The 23,016-nt window shown below is 38.4% G+C and overlaps 2 long non-coding RNA genes across 3 annotated transcripts in view; one reads left to right on the forward strand and one right to left on the reverse strand.

The window, feature by feature from the left end:
* Positions 1-2,749, reverse strand: part of LOC145722215 (uncharacterized) — a 43,213-nt gene extending 40,464 nt beyond the window's left edge. Inside the window, exon 1 of the long non-coding RNA XR_014146318.1 lies at positions 2,339-2,749. This is a non-coding gene — a long non-coding RNA (uncharacterized LOC145722215). The remainder of the gene's footprint in view (positions 1-2,338) is intronic.
* Positions 1-10,468, forward strand: part of LOC145722216 (uncharacterized) — a 42,702-nt gene extending 32,234 nt beyond the window's left edge. For both annotated transcript variants that reach the window (XR_014146323.1, XR_014146322.1), the window contains exon 4: positions 10,167-10,468. This is a non-coding gene — a long non-coding RNA (uncharacterized LOC145722216). The remainder of the gene's footprint in view (positions 1-10,166) is intronic.
* The last annotated feature ends 12,548 nt before the right edge of the window (positions 10,469-23,016 follow it).

A 23,016-nucleotide genomic window follows, 5' to 3' on the forward strand; every position in this document is an offset into this window, starting at 1 on the left:
AGACCCTGGGATGTGCCTCTAGGTTTGAGCAGCCACTGTGACTTCCCGTGTCTGAAGCCCTGATATTCCAGCACAAAGTGGACATCCCCCAAATGTCTGAATTAAAATGAATTGATCTATTCTTTAGATGGAGCAGAAGCTGCATTGGGGGGGGGGGGGCAGGATGGGACTGTTTTACCAAGGTTTATTTACAAATATCTGTCTTGTCAAAGCACTGTTTTTTTATGTATTATACTGTCTTACATTTCATTATTAACTATTTAATGTCCTTACACACCATGATGACACAGAATAATAGACTATATTTCTTCAAAATTAAATCAGTTACAATCTATTAGCTTCTGGTAGGTTAAAGAAATTCATGGTAGCTTCTGTTGGACTCTCATGTCCCATTTCATAGATCGTTTGACCTTCGGTGACTACTGCAGGGTGGACCTACGTGGGAATGATTATGGCTTACTCCACATCTAGCTTTCCCTTGGCCTTCTAAACTCCCAAATGCTCAATGAGTTCACAGTGCTTCTGGCCTCTCAACTGTAGATCCCCTTCCTATCCAAACTCCTACCTCAAAGCCCATGCAGGAGATGAAATTTAAGGTGACAAATTAATACAAAAATCTTAACTATTATTTTTATCCATCATCCTTACCACATAGCATTTATTTTTAATGGTAGCAAAGATCTCTTACCCCAAAAGAGTGAAGATTGAAATTCACAGGCCCTGTGGTAGGACAGAATGATGAGTAGGAAAGTTTTTGGACCACCATTTTCTATGATTCTAATATAATGTGAATGCCCTATGACATGCCATGTTCAAACTTTCCAAATAACCCCTTGATTTTAAAAGATAGTTATCAACCTTCTGGGAAGCAACCTATAAGCTTTGGTTTACTCCATGTGAATATTTCAATAATCTAAAAAGAAGTGCGACAGACAAAATCCCAGAGGTATTTGGTACATCTGCCAAGGAGGGCCAATCGTCATGCCATACCCCAACACTGCATAGAATTTCATGCCATCTGCAATTTTCTAAAGTAACTTAAAGCCAAAGTCCACTTGAAACTGTTAAAGAAAACCTATAGAGAGCTTCTACATAAAACAAAACATAATCCATAACCAATGTTTCTTTTAAATGTCTATTATTATGTCATAAAAGCATATTCTTACGTTAACAACAACAAAGTCTACTGCACAGAATACTAGGATGAGAATCAAGAAACTCAGGGGCCTTTGTCTTACCTCCACACTCACTAACTTTGGAACTCCAGACAAACCACTTTACTCCATGTATGAAATTGGGATTGTAATAAACATTTCTACCTCCTGAGAATAATAGGAAGATAAATGTCTGCAACAGTGTCTTGAGTTGCAACATAAATCTGAGGCATTATTATTTTTAGTACAGAAAGCTTAGAAATAAATACCATATTGTCCTAACATTTTTGTTATTTTAATTGGTCCAAATTATATGTTTTTTGTGGGATTTTTATTTGGCTCTTTGTGCAAGAGATAGACAAAAAAGAGCAAAGTCATGTGAAAACAGAGAAATAAGAAGAGGAAACAAATAAGACAACTTTGATTAACATATTATGCTAAAATTACTGTGAGAAATGAAAGGCGATTCTAAATTAGATAGCTACAAGACATGAAATCCCCTTCTTGAGCTATTTCAAACCAAAGCCCTGTGAGAGAAAATGAAGCTAAACAAAGAACACATGTCATTGTAAAAATGAAGTAACAGAAAGCTCAAATAGCTAAATGGTTTCCATGATTAGAAATAAAGAAGGAATATTATTGAGTAAGTGGATCCCATTGTCAGGAAAGTATACAGATCTCCCTGAGGGTCAGGATGTTCTCTCTTGATTCTCTTTCAGAGTAAAAGGCTAAGCACCAGAGGTTTCAGCTCCTTGATCTAAATCTGAAATCTCATGGGGCCTGGGCCAGCAGGTATTTAGCCAAGGGCTAACCACTGAACCTCAACAACCAGTTTCGTCTTCTATCACCAAGGATAACAGCCTCCGAAAGCAAACAACATCCATCTTCAAATTTCTATCTAGTTGGTGAAAACTCATGTATCACACTTGAGGATTATGAACAGCACCTATTGCTTATTTTCATACTTAAAAATATAAAAAGTTTCCATACTCTTAGTCTGGAAAAGGTAAATGCTAAAAAGATACAAAAGTTAATGAATTATATGGATAAAAAATGATTCTGTCCTTAACTTGCCAGGGTAAGAGAGTCTCTCTTGACACTTGAGCTGGTACACTTACAACAAACAAAAGAAAGTTCTACCTCGAACCGTGGAATTCATATGCAGAAGGTCTCATCCTGCTTACCACAGAAGTAGTATAATTTTCTGGTCCCTTGTCTGAACTTTCAGTTCCTTGAAGGCTGGGTCTTGGTCACTGTTCTGCCCCTCACCAGTCAGCACAATGCCAGGCCCAGGGAAGGTACTTCATAAATCTTAGTTCTCTCATATGGCCCTCGCTAGGCCCCCTTTCTCTCAGAGAGTCTGTGGTCTGTGACCCAGATGCATGGCAAGATTGTGCAATCACTTGAAGTTCCAAGAGCTGTTAAAGGAGAGGAGAAGAACAAATAAGCAGCACATACTTCAGTTACCCCTGCTTTATTTGTTTTCTGTTTCCATAACGGTAATACTTCACCTCGCATTCCCAATGATATAGAAAATCTGTAAATAGCATTCCTGAGAGGACGAAAGGTGCAATTTGGAGGGGGCACTTCAGACATTCTTTTCTTAATTTCTGAAGACAACGAAAGTTGGTCTTTAGCTGATGTTTAATGCTATACTACTCTTACTCCAAATAAATAGCTCACATAATTTTCGTTTTCAAGATTTTATTTATTTATTTATTTTTGAGAGAGAGCGCTTAAGTGGCATGGAGAGGCAGAGGGAGAAGCAGGCTCCCCACTGGGCACGGAGCCCCATGCGGGCTGGTTCCATGACCTGGGATCATGACCTGAGCCAAAGGCAGACACTTAACCGACTGAGCCACCCAGGTGCCCTTCAGATAATTTTCATAATAGAGATATTATTCATAATTCCCACACAAGAGCACAACATAGCAAAGACTTAAGTAATTTGGGGAAAATCTGAGTCAGTTAAAAACAAAAAACAAACCTATATCTGTATAGCTCAAAATAGCTCAAATATATATTATGTATGTAAACATATATGATGTGGGGAACAAAGGCAGAAGGAAATGTAAATAAAATTAGATCTCCTTATAACCTACATCCCATTGACAAATACTCGAGAGAGGCCGATTATAACATTCCTCCAGGATCTTGAGTCTTCTTTAACATATGAAAATCCTTTTGGAATTTCCCTTATCTTTACTTCCTCCAACCCCAAAGTATATAATCAGTTGTCCCTCACAATCCCGGGGCAGCCACTCTTTCTGCCCACGGGTCCTGTCCCCGTGCTTTAATAAAACCACCATTCTGCACCAAAGACGTGTCAAGAATTCTTTCTTGGCCATCAGTCCCGGACCCCACCAAACCTCACCAAAACGTTCAAAAACTACATCATATACGTGTGTGTGTGTGTGTTTATAATCTACACTGAGATTATAATGCCATGGAGAGATAAAACCAACTCTCAGTAGGAGAAATAGTTACAATATCCTAAGCTAGTGGTTCTCAAAGAGGGGTCTCTGGTCCAGCAGCAGCACCTGAGAACTCGTTAGCAGTGCACCTTCTCAGACCCCACCCCAGACCTACTCATTCAGAAAGTTTGGGGCCGAGACCCAACAATCTGTGTTTCAGCACGCACTTGAATTATCAAATCAACCAGTGTGCACAATGTTATATGTGAATGATATATCAATTAAGACAAAAAGCACGTCCTCCATGTGATTCTGATGCACCCCGCAGTTTGGGAACAACCGCCCTGATCTATACACATCACTATCCTTATTTTATCAACGAGGGAACGTGAACGCATACATAACCCAGCTAACGGAGTCGGGGATAGGAGCCAGAGCTTGTGATTGAATCCTCTGTGCAGCGTTGGAAGAAAAGAATCAACTTAAGAACCAGAAAATTTCTGATTCCTGAGATGGATGCTTTTCTAACTGAGGGAGAAAAAAATTAATTAAAACTTCTTAGGATTCAGGGATTTCATTCCGCGATATGGGACAGTAATATTGTACTAACCTCCAAGAGCTTTGGATGAGAAAAATAAATCAGATAATGTATGTGATGATGATCTTTGGCCATAAAGAGTCATAACATTTTGGTCATCATTATTTCTACAGCTTTTTGATCTCATGAGAAAACATACTCTCGCTTGCTAGTCCACATTCCCAAGCCACAAGATATACATAAACTTTTAAACATGATCTACTTGTAATTTTGGTTTTTGCTATAATAAGTTTTTCCTCCAAGTTGCAAAATTACATGAGCTATAACTCTACTCAAGTCAAAATTACTATGACCCATATTTTTGTATAAAGAGAAGAGGTAATGCTATGCGGTATTTTTCTAGAGAAAAAAATCAAGTGATTTTAATTTTATAAAAAATTTCTCAAAGATTAGATTGGTGCAGCTTTTATGCTTTTTAGCCCACAGAAGTAGCTTTCACAGTAAATTACCATTCTACATTGATTTTATACAACTGGTATTTTTAATGTATCATTTTTGCATGCTAAGTGGCCTTTATATAATAATCTCATAAACTATGTGTTCACTTTTTAAAAGTAACTTTATCTTTGTTATAAGGTATAATAATACCATTGTAAGTACCTGGGAGGGGCACCTGGGTGGCTCAGAGGGTTAAGCATCTGCCTTCGGCTCAGGTCATGATCTCAGGGTCCTGGGATTGAGCCCCACGTAGGGCTCCCTGCTCAGTGGGGATCTTACTTCTCCCTCTCCCTCTACCACCCCCCACCCCCAGCTTGTGCTTGCTCTCTCTCTCTCTCTCTCTCTCTCTGTGTCAAATAAGTAAATAAAATCTTTAAAAAAAAAAAGTGGAAAATGACAAAAATATATTCAAAAAAAAAATTTGAATCTGTATTCTTACCAATCAGTAATAGCTGCATTCTGGTTTTTGTCTTTCAAGAATTTTTTATATGCATACAACACATTCATACATATTTTAACAAAATAGGAGCATCTGATTTGAACATTTATCAGTATATTGTGAAAATATTTCACAATATTTTCACAATATTTCACATAGTTCAAATGGCTCCATTATATTCCATTGGATGAATGGATTGGATGGATGGAATCCTTAACCAATCACTTATTATTGGACAGTTGGATTTTTCTGGTTATTTCACTTTTATAACTGATGGTTCAATGAATACCGCATACTGATTTAATTATCCTCTCAGAATACAGTCTTAGAAGCAGAGTTCCTGGATCAAAGAGAAACGTATTTTGGGGGCTTTTGATTTATATCCCAAATGGCCCTTCTAGAAAGACTGTACTTTCAGCCTCACCAGTAGTGTGTATTTTCCAACATTCTCCCTTCTGGAAAAAAATCTTTTCTACTCTAACATGTCAAAATGATGTCAAAATATGTCAAAAATAATATCTCATTGTTTTAATTTGCATGTATCCGATTGTTAATGAGATATCTTTTCATATGAGTAGCAGACACTGCCAGGCCCTCTCATATCCTTCTGTATCCCCCTCTTTGGCTTCTGGTTGCTTCCTTCAATGCTGAGGGTGTTTCTTTGGTTGTCTAGCATAGGCAAGCTGTGCAGGGCACGTGGGAAGGGCTAGAGAATAAATACCTTCAGGAGCAGCCTCAATCAAGTTGAGAGATAAATACGGCAATTGCACCGCTGAGGTGGGATGACTCTAGGCAATGTTCCACACTCTCTCCCACAGTAGGGAGGGAGACCCTGGGCTGAGCCCCAGTTGCCCAGAAGAGATGGCTTGATGACTCACTCTTTGTTGGCTTCCTTGCCTTTCTTGTGTCCCTTCTCTACTTCCTAATCCGTGTTTTCTAGGATCATCTCCCAAATAAGCTATTTGGACTTCAATCTTCATCTCAGGGTCCTCTTCTGGGCTGGAGGACCCAAACCAAGACACTACGAGCTCCCCGCCCCCACCACCATTTTAGTCAATTACCTTATTATTCAGGCATTTCCCCATTTTCAAAATGGGGAACTCCTATATCACTTAGAAGTTAGATTTACCTATTTTGAAATATTAAGATGGAAGAGATATTTATGAAAGGCAACCTTGAGAGAACACAAATCAGGAGATTAATGAATAATTGTAGTTATCACCAAATTGTTTTAGTAAACAAGATTTAAAATGTTACAAAGTATTATTACTAGTAGTGATAGCTATTATATTAAAAGTTAATTACCTCTTTATTTCAGATGTGCCATATTGAGCTGAGATTTTCTTGGAGATATAAATTAAACTAAAATGTAGGAAAAGGGGAAAAACTAGCAAGCTATGGTGAAGAGAATAGTTTAGCCAAGATGTACTAAGTGTGTTAATTGAATGCTACCAGAAAAACTACATCCAACAATGTCAATATGTTCAAAATAGATTGCCATCATCTTTAAAGGGAGATTAGGGCTCCGTGAGAAGTCTGCTGAGAAGGTTTAGATTGGAGAGACATTTTGGGTCAAAGACATTTGCTAGTATCTAAAATCAACATGTTCTTAATTAAAATACCAATCTCCCAAGATGGCTCTGAAACAGTAAACAATGTTAAACTAACCTGGCTCAGAGCCCAGAAAGTCGGAGGAACTTAGGAGTGCATACAACTAGGCAAACAAAACAAAACAAAAAACTTTCAAAAGCAGAACTAACCATTTGTAATTGGGGGAAAAGGGCAGGAGAGGCGGGTACGTAAACAAAACAAAAGAAAATTGTCAGTTTGTATCTTGCTCTGGGCCAGAAATCAGACACAATGCTCCAGCAAAACCTGTTCAGAGACCATTCTTCCAGCTGCACAATTTAAACTAAGCCTTTGCAAAGGTAAAACAAGGACAATCTAGTCAACCTAACTGCTTTGTATGGACAATGAAAGTTTCTAAGGAGGACACATGAATATAAATCCGTAAGAGTTACACTTAAAAGCCTCCTAAGGGTTATGACTGCCCTGAACTTTCATGTTACCTCCAGAGGAGTGAAATGGAAAAAAAAAAAAAAAAGTCTGACTCGGTCATTTTAACATATTTTATCAGGACAGTTTGAATTTTTTTTTTTTTTGAACTTATAAGATACATTAAGGCTATGTGTCTACAGAATAGCAAATGCTCCTAGAAGAGATTTAGACAGATAATTCTGTCCAGATTAAAGTCAGTGCAAATGAATGGCTCTTGGAACTCAAATTGGGATGTTTGAGTTATACAAAAAGACAAATGCCCAACAATCCATCAGCTCGTGCTAGTCAAGATTCCAAAGAGCTCACCGTGTAATCGGTAAGGAGGAGATTCCCCTGAACATCTTTGTTTCAAACTAAATATTTATTTACTTAAACACATTTATTAGGTGCTCATCTAAACATTATTGGTAATAAAGACAAGTTATTACATTGCCCAATGGACTGAATTCTCCAACATAGTCGGCAGCCACCAACCAAATAAGCAAGAGTGGAGGTGGCCTTGGGTAAACTCCATCAAAGCACAATACCACTCCATGTTAGTCAGAATAGACTTGGTTTTCTGTAATAACAAGCCACCCCCAAATCTTGGCGGATTAACCCAACACAAGGTTATTTCTTGCTCATACTACTTGCTCCCTGTGAATCAGCAAAAACTCTTACACAAAGTCACTAAAGGACTCGGGCAGATTAAGTTTCCACCAGCTTATAGCTGCGCCTTTTGGAACACAAGACCCGAAAGAGGTGGTGGAAGGAAAGGGAGAGACTCAAGAATCCCACAGTTGTCACTTCTGCTCCTGTTTCATTAGCCGGAATTAATGCCATAGCTCCTCCTAACACAAGGAGGTGGAGAAGTTCTGTGTCAGTAGTGCCTGGAAAAGGAAGAGAACTGGATATTAGAGTAATTTCCACCACACACTCAATGACCTGGAACTTTGGCTGATTTCCTAGTGCAATGTAAGGACAGAAGCAAACATTGAGAGGCAAAGCTAAGGACACATAACAAAAGGCTGAATCATGGCTCAGAGGAGATTCAGAGAGCCGTAAGCAAAGACAGAACGAAGCATCAAAATCCTGAGAATGTCTTTAAATGGCAAAGGCCAACCTGTCATAAAGTTTTTTAATTGACTTTATTTTGACACAGAGGAACATTTTTCTCAGGGCATCTTAATATGTCACTTGATATCTGACATTACTCCATCTGCATTCTGAAAGCAGTTCTCTGCATCCTCAGGAACAGATATGTCTGAGGGGCTTCACGGAAATACAGATTCCTAGGACCCACCCCAAATCTTACAGATTTAAAATCTCTGAAGATTGTAGGTCCAGGAATTTGCTTTTAAACAAGTATCTCCTTGGCAATTCTAACACATTCTAAACTTTGAGAATCTGTTTTAGACTTCTGCCAAGATCCAGATCAGGTCTGAGATTGGGGTTGGGTTTGGGCTCTGGGAAAATATCTCCACTTATTTGAGTCACCAGGTCGAGTCTGCTCTGGTACCAGAGGCATTTGGTAAGGTCAAGACTATTCATTTAGTCTAAAGGGGGGACTTCCCCGGGTGTGGAAAATTTGAGAGCATGGAAAGTAGCTTGATTTTTGAGATTCTGCTGAATTTGGTTTGGGAAAGACTGGTTGAACACAGAGTAACTTTAAGGATAACAGAATTTGTAGGTAGGTTTGCCAGTGGATTGACAATGATGGGGATGGAGAAGAGCCCAGAGTTTCTGTTGAGGTTTTGGAAATGGTCAGGTGGAGGAGATGAGGGCCTTGGGATTTTCCAGGCCCATGTTGCAAGTGCTGCTCCTTAAAGAGGCTGTCCTGGGCAGGCAGGGGACAGACACCCGGTGAATCCCATGCTCTCTTTGCTGACGCTGGGGGGAGGGGTGCAAACTGCTGTCATGGTTATTAGAAACTGTGAGGCAATAGAAAAAATATATATTGATCTCTGCCCCCAGCTCTTGGCACAGATTCTTAAATCCCTTGGAATTTCCTGGGTGATAGCAGTGTCCTTTGTTCTAATGAGGTGACTCTTGGTGGGCTCCCAGATGGAGCCAACTGGTCACTGGAAAGACCAAGTCATGATTAGAAGCTTAGAATTTTCCTCTTTACCCCCCATTCTCCAGAGATGGGAGAGGGGCTGAAAATGGAGTTAATGATCTATCATGCCTACATGATGAAGACTTCACAAAAATTCTAAATATGTGGGTTTTGGAGAACTTCCAGGTTGGTGAACATGTAGATGAGCTGAGAGAGTGGCATAGCCCATGAGGGCATGGAGAGTCTGCATCTTGCCCTAAACCATCTCTTCTGTCAAGATATCCACCTGTATCCCTTATCATGTCCTTTTATAATAAGTTGGTAAACAGTAAGTAAAATGTTCTCATGGATTTTGTGAGCTGTTCTAGCATATTAATCAAATCTGAAGAGGGGGTCATGGGAACCTCCAATTTATAGCCAATTGGTCAGAAACACAGGTGACAACGTGGACTTGCAGCTGGCATCTGAAGAGGGGGGCAGACTAGTGAGACTGAGCCCTTCATTTGTGGGATCTGATGCTATCTCCAGGTTGACAGTGTCATAATAGAGTTCAAGTGTAGGACACCCAGCTGACGTTGCAGAATTGCTTGCTGTAGGGAAAAAACCCTACACATCTGTTGCCAGAAATGTGGTTAAGTGTGATAGTAGCATGAGGGTAAAGGAGAAGCATAGGATGAGAACTGGGTTTTTTCCAACACAGAAACTTTTTTAAAATAAAGAGAAAAATACACATCAGGTAATTGTAAAATAGAGCTATTTACACTTAACAGGAGGGAATAGTGAAAGCAAAATGGGCATACCAGAAATTTTTAAAGCTTCCACAAACTATGATTAATGGGGAGCCATGGGTTAAAATTCCCTGCTGTGAAATTTGAGAGGAAATTTTGATATCTCCTCTCAAACAGAATGCAACTAGGAATCTTGGGTTGAAAAATAAGAATATGAAACAAAGGAGTCTGATGTGTATGTATATGGAGGAGGGTATCTCCAAAATGTAAAGTGTCTTATAAAAAATTGTTTACTATCCCAGAAGAAATTATTTTGCTTGAATGGAAGTATCTATTACCTGAGGAATGGACAAGCCCTCTGAAACTCTTGGAACCTATGATCAGGAAGTGAGCTCTCTTTGGAAGAATAACATCATGACCTGCATGATGTGGTCTGGGAGTGGAGAAGTTCAGAGCATTATGTAAGAAGAGACAAGGTACTGAGCACAGTGGCTCTTGGCAAATAAAATGAAAGAATGGTATACCAAATACCTACAAACAATGTTATAATGTTATGGCAATTAATATGCACCCCCAATGCTTAACAATAAAAAGTTCTCAGTGGTTTAACAATAAAAACTTTTCTTTCTTCCTTCCTTCCTTCCTTCCTTCCCTTGTTTTGTTCTGTTTCAGTTTTACGGAGATATAATTGACAAAATTGTGAGATATTTAAAGTGTACATCATGGTGATTTGATACAGTATACATTGTGAAAGAATCCCACCATCTAATTAAAAGATTTTTCTGTCTCACTTCCCCACCCAATACAGATTGGGTTGCCTTCCTTAGAGGCTGTCCTCCAGACAGTGACTGAGAGATCTGGGTCACTTCTGCATTATGGCTCTGCTACCCCTTAGCGCCTCCATGGACTCCTCTGCTTGATCATCACTCAGCCGTCAAGTAAAGAGAGACAGCAAGGAAGATCATTCAGGACTATAAAACATACAATTGTTTTATAAACAAGTCTGGAAGTGGTCTACATTATTTGCTTCCACATCCCATTGGCCAGACCTAGTCAAATAACACAAACCTAACTGCAGGCAAGACTGGAACATGAGTCTTCTTGTGTATCCAGGAGGAGGAAAAGGATCGGGAGCATCTAGCCAATCTCTGCCACGCAATGCCTACTAACAGTAGTCCATATTCTGCAATCTGTAATCTGCCTCTGTTTTCATTAAAAATCATAAAACTGCCTACAGTGGTTTAAGCACATTTTACAGTGTAGCTCCCAAAATATATTATTTTTATTATGTTAGTCACCCTACAGTACTTTACTAGTTTTTTCAAAATATATTATTAAAAACTGCAAAAAATATTTGAATGTCATTATTGGAATAGCTGATTCTCACTAAAACTTTTAGAAATGAAGGACTCTCTGGTAGTATGTGAACTGGTTTTTTTTTTTGTTTTTCATTTTTAAAGATTTTATTTATTTATTTATTTATTTGACAGAGAGAGACACAGAGAGACAGGAAACACAAGCAGGGGGAGTGGGAGAGGGAGAAGCAGGCTTCCCGCGGAGCAGGGAGCCCGATGCGGGGCTCAATCCCAGGACCCTGGGATCATGACCCAAGCTGAAGGCAGATGCCTAATGATTGAGCCACCCAGGCGCCCCAGTATGTGAATTGTTAAAAAAAGCTATTCAAAGTTCAGAATGCTTAAATTTAGCAATTCCATCCTGGACTTTGAAGGGTAGCTAAGCTCTCATTCTTATAATATGTCCTGTGAGCCCATTTTTGAAAAAGCTATATGATAGAGAACAATGTGAAGAATGTTTGGGCTATAAATTCCAAAACTTATTAATGAACTTCTAATGCATCATTTACAATCTAAGATCCATTCTAATACTGTATCTTTCTGCACACCTATGGCAGACCCAGTAGAAAATCTATTGACCAATGACAGCTAGTTTTGAGCATTTCTGAGGTACCTCCTCCACATACATACTTTTTTATTTCCTCATTGCACTTTTTATCTTCATATTCTTACTTTTCAACCCAAGATTTATAACCTGCATTTTGTTTAAATATTAGCACCTCTTCTCAATGTTCTAGACCAAGGAATTTCAAACCTGTGATTCCCCATTGATTTTTGTGAGTTGTGGAAGTTTCAAAACTTTCTGGTGTGTCCATCTGGCATTCGACTCTCTCCCTCCCTGTTTCTCTTCCCTTCTATAGAATATGTAATAGCTCTGCTTTATAATTACCCTGCATGTAACTTTCTCTTTGTTTAAAAATTTTTTCCAATAGCCATGACAACATTTTAAAGCTTACTCTAAGGAAGACTATCTAAACATGAAACAGATGAATAAGTATATCTTGGGCAAAATAACTTACAGATATGACAAAGAAAATTAGAGTAGACATATGTTTGTGGTTCAGAAAGCATGTCTGTCCAAATGTATGGGAGAGGATTTGTATAGATAAAAAAAAAATGGCTGTACAGAAGGGTATTGTCTAATTGTTACATAAGCAACTGAGAATTCTGGGATGACACCCAACCTCTTTGGCTGACGAAGTAGCTTCAACTAGATGCCTGAAATTGGAAACAAATGATGCCAGGTGGGTAAAAGAGAAAGTTGATTCCATCTACTTTACCATGTCATTTATTTCTGGGACAAGACAGACATGCATATATATATACATGGATCAGCATCAAATGATCATCGTGTTTCATTTGTTTGCAAAGCTGTCTACAGATATTGGCATTGAAAACAGCTCAAAATTTAAGCAAAAGCAGCCTTTTATGAAGAAAATTAATGTAAACCATAGGTTAAAATCAGCGTAGAAAGCATTATTACCATATTTCAAATAACTAACGGTAAGGAAAACTATGAAAAGAAAAAAGAAGTTATAGGGGCACCTGGGTGGCTCAGTTGTTTAGTGTCTGCCTTTGGCTGAGGTCATGATCCCAGGGTCCTGGGATAGAGTCCCGCATCCTCCCTCTCCCTCTGCCTGCCGCTCTGCCTACTTGTGCTTTCTATCTCTCTGTCAAATAAATAAATAAAATCTTTAAAAAAAGAAAGAAAAGAAAAAAGAAAAAAGAAGTTATAGAGAACCCCAACCATGAGATCTACTATTAAAATAAAAAATAGTCCTACTATTTTGAGTCAATACTGTTACTTATTAAACTTTGGTCAATAATGTCTTTTCATATAATCCACCTTTTTTTTCCTCTATGAAGATTTTTTTTTAATTTTATATTTGTCATGTAATCCAGTGTGTTAATAGTTATTTAAAAGCTGATTAAAATAGACTTACTTTATGCCCCATCTTTATACAAATGGTGGAGCCTCCTCAGCTGGAACTGCTGCCGATAAGTCATAGTGTAGACCTTGATCTCTGACCACTTTTGGAGAGTAACCAAATCAAGACAGAAAAAATCTAATTTTGCCAAAGACCACATAGGAAGTTCTTGGCAAAGTCAGATGAGAAAACAGAGTTCATGAACTCCAAGGGCGGACATTTTTAACCACTGCTTTTGTTCCTTGTTTTGGGAACCCCTTTCCAAAAAAACGTAGAAAATTCTGGAATTTTGCTTATTTTTTTTCCATGATCAGTTTAATAGGATGGTGCAAAGAGCTCTGCACTAAGAGTCAGAGACTTAGACTCTTTAAAAACAAAACAAAACAAAACAAAACAACCTTTGTATAATGGAACATTTAAATGAATCCTTTGACCCATCACTTAGTTTTGAGAATCTTAAACTCATAGTTTATCTTATTTCACCTAAATCCCATTGAATTCCTTCCTTCCATAAAATTTTGAAGCAAACCCAAGACACATCATTTCATCCATAAATATTTCGGTATGTATCTCTAAAAGATGTGTCTTAAAAAAGTAACCACAATACTGTTACCATACCTAAAACATTTGATAATAATAATTTAATGCCATCAAATACACAGTGTTTAAAATTCCAACTGTCTCAAAATACAGTAATTTTTAACAGTTTGTTTGCATCAAGATCCAAATAAATTCCACTCATTGTGATTCACTACATGTTACTTAGGTCTTTTAAAAAATTTCTAGGCTTTCCTTCCATCTTTTTTCAGATTTGTAACTTATTTGGTGAAGAAAGAAACCAGTTCATTTCTCCGGTAGACAGAGGTTGGATTTTGCTGACTGCAACCTTGTGGTATTGTTTAACATGTTCTTTCTTTTTTAAATCAGTGGTTGAATCCAACAGGTTTGAAAAGACTCAGATTGCGTTGGCTTTGGTAAGAGTATTTAAGGAATGGGGTATGTTTCCATCAGGAGGCACTAATGTCTATGTATCTCTTGTTTTACCATGTTAGCAGTCATTGGTGCCCAATGTATAGATTGCATAATGAGGGTATCATAATTCTATTAGTCCTTCATTTCTTAGGCAGAATACGAAGAAAGTTTCCCTCATCTACTATACAGCTCCCCAGAAGTACTGTTCATAAAGCAAAGGCAGGATAAATTCTTAATTCTTTTTATTATCAGTTTTCAAAATAGTACATTGGGCTACTAGTGTCCTACAATGATGATTAACTGGTTATTGTTATTTGTTACTGTCATTATGAACTCATAGGAGTTCATAGTCCAGTGGCGGAAACAGATGTACACAGATAATTACAATATAACATGATTTGGTACTATAGAAAAAGTAAGTAAACGCATCTATGGGCATCTAGAGGTGAGAGTATCTAACTACTTTATTGGGTATGACAAAAGCCTCGGAAAGGAGACAGTGCTTGAGTTGAACACTGAGGGATGAAGGTCACCAGGCAAAGAAAATCAAGAATTTGGCCACCTCTGCTAATAGTTCCAAGCTTTTTATCTTGTACAACTAATAGAGTTGTGGGAAATAGATGAAATTCACTAAGTCAGGATATAAAAGGGATAAGCAGGAGGAGTCATGTGATGGGATGGGAACTATAGGAATGTAAAGAGAATTCAGTTTTTATGTGTTGAGTTTGTGACGTCTTTGGGATATCCAGGTAAAAATGTTTGGCAGACATCTGGAAATAATGGTCTAAATCACAGGTAAACCTTGCTTGTCTGGACAGGTCAATTTAAGATAGCCCAACATGTAATACTAAAGTCCTGCAAGTGGCATGGGATCCCTTAGGAGGGTAGAACAAGAAGAGAAGGCACAGAAGAATCTACCTTGATATTTAAGGGATCTGAAGAGGAAGGGAAATCTACAAGGAATACTGAGGAGCAGAGAAGTAAGAAATGGTATGATACCCAAAGGAGGGGAGAATTTCAGAATACACAGAGAGGTCTAGGAAAACACCAACTGAAACATAGCCACTAGTGACCTCATCAAAGCCTGTTTCAGGGCGCCTGGGTGGCTCAGTTGGTTAAGCGGCTGCCTTCAGCTCAGGTCATGATCCTGGAGTCCTGGGATCGAGTCCTGCATCGGGCTCCCTGTTCAGCGGGGAGTCTGCTTCTCCCTCTGACCCTCTTTCCTCTCGTGCTCTCTGTCTCTCTCTCTCTCTCAAATAAATAAATAAAATCTTTAAAAAAAAAAAAAGCCTGTTTCAGTTGGTTGGTGAGGACAAGGAGCTACACTTCAGTGGACACAGACTGAATGAGAGGTGCCGAAATAGAGACAGAAGCAAAATTACTTTCTTCAAAAAGTTTGGTAGAGTCTGGCCGTATGAAAACTCATTATTATAGACTGTGTCCCATATGTAGCATAAAATCAACCAACCAATAAATATTAATTGTGAGCTTATAATATGTATGCCATTGTGCCAAAGTACTACTAGTATAAAAAATGTATTCTTGACACAGCCCTTGCTACAAAAGAGACAATTGTGAAGGAGAAAGTATGCAAATTTATAAATGCATGTTTAAAAAGAAAGCTTTTCAGAAACCCTAAGAAATCAGATTAAATAAGTATTTTAAAATATGTTGATCTCTATGATACCTAAAACTGTACAAAGAATGCACACATGATTCTAAAAAAAACCCTAAAACAAGGAAAATGTATGCTGTTTAAAAAGGGAATATAAAATCCTGATGCATAAAACAAAAGCCATTCTACGAATCCGTATATTTAGGAGTCTTTTCATTAGGAACTTAGCACAAGATTCTTATATTTATTCATTAAAAGATCAGCTTCAATCACATTGCCTTACCTGCCACAGGTAGGCTGTGCATATGGATTCAGTACAGTGTCTGTGAAGTATTACAATAAACACATTCCTTATTAACAGTCCAACAAAGTCAGCAGTGGTTATTGAAATGCAACATTCCATGCGGAGGCCCCCTCCTCAGCCTTTTCTCCCCTGTCCATTGACTTGCAATGAAGACTTTTCATATTTAACAAAAGGACCCTCGTAGTTCTTTTTTAAGATTTATTTATTTATTTATTCATGAGAGACAGAGAGAGAGAGAGAGAGAGAGAGAGAGAAAGGCAGAGGGAGAAGCAGGCTCCCTGCTCAGCAGGGAGCCCGACGCGGAACTCGATCCCAGGACCCTGGGATCATGACCTGAGCCGAAGGCAGACGCTTAACCATCTGAGCCACCCAGGCACCCTGGGACCCTCGTAGTTCTAGAAGTGGTTTTTCACCACCCTGCTTTTGGTCAGCTTGCTAATTACAGCCTACTTCAGATTTAAGAGGAGAATAGAACTGACCATGAACTTTGGGTTACCTGAGGGCTCCCTTTCAGCAGCATCCTGAGCTCTGAGGGGTCTTGGCTCTTGCTGCCCTCGTATGGCAGCACTTTGAAATCAGGAACCAGGTCTCAACACAAGCAAATTTTTTGGCAACACAGAGCCAAAAAAATATACATCAACATAAAAGGAGTCACAGTTGGAGGGTTCCACCTCCTTCCCTAAAAAGGACACATTTCCATTTACTTTTAATTCTATCATCCACAGTAGGGTTACAAATAAGAGGTCAAGGATGACAAACAAGCAGAAAGATCATAACACTGGATCCATCTGTCTTTTCCTCTCCTTCTTCAGACTCAGTCCTGGCCTTGAGTTTTGTAGGGTAGACATAATGGACGCTGGGCCGTGCTCCCAATGAAAAGATTCTCCGTGTGTTTTGGCAGGTGGTTCGCACCTGGAAGAAGGTTAGGGAAATATTTTCCCTGCTCCCTGTTTGCTAGAGAAAAGAGACCTCACTGGATGGTTCTGAGATTGGATCGTACAGTTCTGCAGTCTGACTAGACTGGGCTTTTTTGGTCAGCAGAACGGGCCCTTGAATAAGCCTTTCAAATATCTTGGTGCAAGGAACTTCAGTTTCATCTGTGGATTATATAATGACCTTCTTTCCTCTAGCTCCTGAGACCAGATGGCTAAGTAAATAAATAAATTACAACCAAGTCTGTTTCAATGTTATGACTGGAATTTGAGATAATTCCTTTAATCAGCCATCCAAGGAGTTGAGTCTTCTTTGTGTCCTGACCTAGAAGTGGAATCTTTTACCATGACTTTCAGAGTCCTTTGGTGATAAGAGATTTTTCAGTATCAGTGAATATAAAATCAAGTTTTATTACTGAATTTTCTGGGGATGAGTTAATGAAAACCTCTGGGTCCCATTTTCACCGTGGAAATAGCTGCTGACCTTTAAGAACTGTTGAAGAATTGGGGAGGAAAATATAAAATTATATCATTGTTTTATTTTTTTTATTTATTTTTATTTTTTAAAAGATTCCATTTATTTATTTGACAGAGAGAGAGAGCACAAGTAGACAGAGAGGCAGGCAGAGGGAGAGGGAGAAGCAGGCTCCCTGCTGAGCAGGGCGCCCGATGCGGGGCTCGATCCCAGGACCCTGGGATCATGACCTGAGCCGAAGGCAGCTGCTTAAACAACTGAGCCACCCAGGCACCCCTAAAATTTTATCATTGTTTTAGTCTTAAAACAGAGATTTCAAAAATAAGCCAACTTATTAGAATTCAAAAGGGAACTTCAAACCTCAAATTCTCAACCCACAACTTTTTTTTCAGACAGCCAGATGCTTCTCTTCCTTTCACATTAAGAAATATCAAGTACTTAGATAGGGAGCTGCTCTACTCCTATCAAAGATTCAAAGATGACATAGCCATAAAACAAACCATAATGGCTGACTTGAAATTGCTGATAAAAAAAAAAAAAATCCTATGAGCCCTAATCATACTATTAGAATAAGGAAATATTGTTTTTGTATTAATAATGGATGGTCCATTAAACCCCTGGATTACTGAATTAATTAGCTCTTGAGAACGCAGTTGAACAATAATCAGAAACCTTAGTGCAAAATACACAGTGACTTACTGTATATCAGTAGTTGTAAACTCCAGCTCTATTAAAATCACAGGAGAGGGGGCATTTCAAAAATATTGACTCGCAGGCCCCACTCCAGAGATTCTGATATAATTGGTCTATGAGAGCTCTCAGATCACATTTTTTCAAAACTACTCCCACACCCCCATCCCTATCCAGGTGTCGCTAATGTGCAATCAGGTTAAAAGCTCCTGATCTAGATTGTCTAGCTTTTTATGATACTGAACTTTTTAAAAAGATTTTATTTATTTATTTGTCAGAGAGAGAGCAAGCAAAAGCAGGGGGAGGGGCAGAGGGAGAAACAGTCTCCCTGAGCAATGCCCGGGGCGGGGGCGGGGTGTGTGTGTGTACATGCTGGATCCCAGGACCCTGACATCATGACCTGAGCCCAAGGCAGATGCTTAACTGACTGAACCAGCCCAGCATCCCTATGATACTGAACTTTTATTTATAACTGATACAAGCAATAAAGAGTGACAGGTATACCTATAAAATATTTCTGTTATGGGGTGCCTGGGTGGCTTAGTCGGTTAAGCATCCGCCTGAGTCTCCTTCTCCCTCTGCCCTTGCCCCTGCTTGTGCTCTCTCTGTCTCTCTCTCTCTCTCTCAAATAAATAAATAAAATCTTCTAAAAAATGCTGCTATGATAATTTATTCTAAATCACTGTTCTCTGAACTTAATGGTTTAGAAAATCATAATTACTAAGCAAACATAAAATAGCATCTACTTAGTGTCTATAGCAAGTAAAAAATATAGTTATGTGTATGGATGAGGTACAAGATGACTTTTTTATTTTTCAGTAAAATTGTTGGTAAAACCCTGGAATGAAATCATAGAGTTTTCTATTTCTCTACTTCACTGAGGATAGAAGTTAAGTAAATTCCTAGGTTCATCTCATTTATGATAGCTGCTGGCTAGAACCCATATCCCTAGATTCTAGTCCTAATGTTCTTTCAAATATTTCCCTGATTTTATTTTTTAAACATAAAGGTTACTTTTTGGGAGTAATAAAAGACACCACAACCAATTACTTGAAGCTTATATAAACATTAGAGACAGTTTATAGAACATTTGTCAAGTATATGGACTCTGGGATGAGATAAACCATGGTCTAAGTCTGACTTTAAGGTGTACCACCCTTGAGATCTAAATCTACCTCCACTTCCTCATCAGGAAAATAAGGATATTATAATATAATAGCATTAGGTAGCAAAATGGATGAAGGTCAATTTCTCTCCTGTTCACATGACATTGTTTCCAACCCTAAGACCTAAGAAAAAGGGGAGTAGACCCAGGTTTCTCTGGTAAATTTGTTAATAAACAAACCATAAAGGCAAAACATATATCTGATAAGGGGTTAGCATCCAAAATATATAAGTAATTCATACAATTCAATAGCAAAAAAATATCTGATTAAAAAATAAGCAAAGGAACTAAATGGACATTTTTCCAAATAAGACATACAAATGGCCAACAAGTACATGAAAACATGCTCAATATTACTAATCATCAGAAAAATGCCAATCAAAACCACATGAGATAGCACCTCACACATGTTAGAATGGTTGTCATCAAAAAGAGAAGGGATAAGTATTGGTGAGGACTTGGAGGAAAGAGAACTTATGTGTACTGTTGGTGGGAATGCAAATTGGTGCAGCCACTATGGAAAATAGTATGGAGTTTCCTCAAAACATTAAAAATAGAACTACCCTATGATCCAGCAGTCCCACTTCTGGGAATATATTTAAAAGAAGTTGAAATCGTTATCTCAAAGAGATATCTGTATTCCACGTCCATCACAGCATTATTCACCATAGCCAAGACACAAAGAGAACCTAAGTATCTGCTGATGGATGAATGGATAAGAAAATGTGGTATGTACAATAAAATATTATTCAGCCACAGGAAAAAAGGAAATCTTGCCATTAAGTATAACATGGATGGAACTTGAGGGCATTATGCAAAGGGAAAGAAGTCAGAGAAAGACAAATACTGTATGATGTCACTCATACGTAGAATCAAAAAAACATCAAACTCAGAAACAAAGCAGAATGGTGGTTGCAAGGAGCTGAAGGGGCTAGGGAAGGACGGGAAATGGGGAGATGTAGGTCAAAGGCTTCAACCTTTCAGCTATAAGATGAATAATTTCCTGGAATCTAATGTACAGCATGGTGACTGTAGTTATCAATACTGTATTGTGGGGTGCCTGGGTGGCTCAGTTGTTAAGCGTCTGCCTTCGGCTCAGGTCATGATCCCAGGTCCTGGGATCGAGCCCCGCATCTGGCTCCCTGCTCGGCGGGAAGCCTGCTTCTCCCTCTCCCAGTCCCCCTGCTTGTGTTCCCTCTCTCGCGTAGTCTCTCTCTCTCAAATAAATAAATAAATAAAATCTTTTTAAAAATATTTTATTTATTTATTTGAGAGAGAGAGAATGAGAGAGAGAGAGAGAGCATATGAGAGGGGGGAGGGTCAGAGGAAGAAGCAGACTCCCCGCCGAGCAGGGAGCCCGATGTGGGACCTGATCCAGGGACTCCAGGATCATGACCTGAGCCGAAGGCAATCGCTTAACCAACTGAGTCACCCAGGCACCCCAAATAAAATCTTTAAGGAAAAAAAAAATACTGTATTGTACACTTCAAAGCTGTTTTGAGAGTAGAGCTTTAATGTTCTCACCATAACAACAACAACGATGACAAAATGATGATTATGTAAAGTAAAAGATATGTTAACTAGCCTTATTGTGGTAAACATTTCCCAGTATATACATGTATTAACTCATCACACTGTATATTTGAAACTTACATCAATTGTATCTCAATAAAGCTGGAAAACAAACAAGCAAACAATGAAGTTCTTCACATTGGTTCTTCTACATACATTTCAATAGCCGGCATGTTATAACAGGGTACTAACTCAGATAATTGGTGTGAATCATATAGATCAATGCCTAGAATATAGAATGCACTCAACAGTATCATCTTAAACTGCAACTATTACGCATTAAGTAATGTTGCTCAATGAGGCAGATGGGAGTGTTTTGGGTTTTTTGTTGTGGTTGGGAAGTAAATGTGTTTCCATCCTAAATAGTCTGTACTATGTGGAACATTCTTCCATGGAGTCCAAACCACTTCATGGTGCTTAATTAGTAACACTGTGAATCAATCAGACAGTCAGCGTATTTGTGTGCAAAATTGCAAAGGAAGAGGACACCATTTTTATCCTCAAAAAAATCTACAACTTAGTGAAGAGAAAGGAAAAGAAGATGAGCTCTGCCAGCCAAGGGAAGTATTGACTGGCCAACTGGCTGAGCCTATATTTGATATTAATGTCCCTCATGTCACCTACTCTATTCCCCAGACATGAGCTACAGTAACATTTGGAGAATTAGGAGAAATAGTATCTGTGGGTTTATTTAACACGTCAGTTCCATTTGTACTGTATTTTGGGGGAAGGAGAATTAATTTAACCAAGAAAAGAAACATTTTGATGCCCTTACCCATCAAATAAACTGACTTTCTGCCAAATGAATGTGATCACAGGCCAAGGGTGAGCTTTCCAATCAGGAAACCAGAAAAGGACAAGATGACACCAGGCTCATTTTATAGGCTTTGTGTTTGATTAATAGCACTGTAAGAGATTTAAAAAGAAAAGAGATTGTACTAAAATGATGTCACCTACTTACAGAAAAACTACATTTCAACACGCCTATAATAATATCAAGGTTACAGCTGACAAAATACATTCCAGTCTTAGAAAAGAAAATCTATCATCTTCATTCTTTAATTACCTTACTTTTGCAATCAAAGATTGAAGCTATTCTATTTCGTGTTTGTGAAAAAATTTCTGCAAATGGTTATAATTACCTATAATTTCATTTGAGGCAAATGAAGCTTTCAAATAAAAAGTGATTATAGTATATTCATTAATTCATTTAAAAAATATTTATTGCAAGCCTACTATGAGCGAGGCACTGTTCTATGGAAAATAAGACAGTGTCTCTACCCTTACAGACATTACAAACTGGGAAGCCACCCAGGTGTCCCAGACACAAAGATTATTAATGAAGTACAATGAAGAAAGTAAACACAGACTATAAAAAAGAATAATGGCAAGATCTTCTTTACATGGGGATCAGGGAAGTCCTCGCTGAAAATGTAACATCTGAGCCAAGACCTAAGTGATGAGAAGACAGTGCCATTGAAAGTCAGGGAAAGAGTTATTTATGCAAAAAGAATGACACGTGCAAAGGTCCTAATGCAGAAAAAAGCTTTAGTAACTGACAGAAGGGCAGTGACTGGCCCTCTCTAGAAGCAAGAGAGACAGTGGCATATGGCTTGAAGAATCAGAGGGGAACATCATTTTTAGAGCTTTTGGGCCATGCATGATATGGGGCTTGAGTTTTTATCCTGATGTCAAACATTAGAGGTGTTTAAGCAGAAGTTGATACACTCTGATGAATGTTCAGAGTATGTGTGTGTGTATTTGATTTTATCTTGTACTAAGAAAAATTCAAGTTTTCTACAATTAGTGTGAAATATCTAATACTTGATCAATATTTCATCAGAGAGATATCAACATTGGTATGACTCAAATGTAAATGAGATTTTCTTTCGGGCTTGATTTCATCCTTAACTATTTGTGAAATTTCAAAGTCAGGCAGATGAGACACTAGTGAAGGAGAACAGAGATGTAGTACAGAGGCTGCCAATAGAATAATCTAGGAAAAAGGCATCTGGACGTAAGACTTTTCAGGTCTGGTCTGGAGACTTAGGTCTAGACTGAGGTGACATCCTGAAAATTTGGTCCCATATTACAAAGTCACTCCAGGGCTCGAAGCCTTTTAAAGTCAGTTACTTTTCAGGATC

Source organism: Leptonychotes weddellii, chromosome 6 (genome assembly GCF_054177405.1).
Source record: "Leptonychotes weddellii isolate Sample4059 chromosome 6, ASM5417740v2, whole genome shotgun sequence".
NCBI classification, from domain to species: Eukaryota; Metazoa; Chordata; class Mammalia; order Carnivora; family Phocidae; genus Leptonychotes; species Leptonychotes weddellii.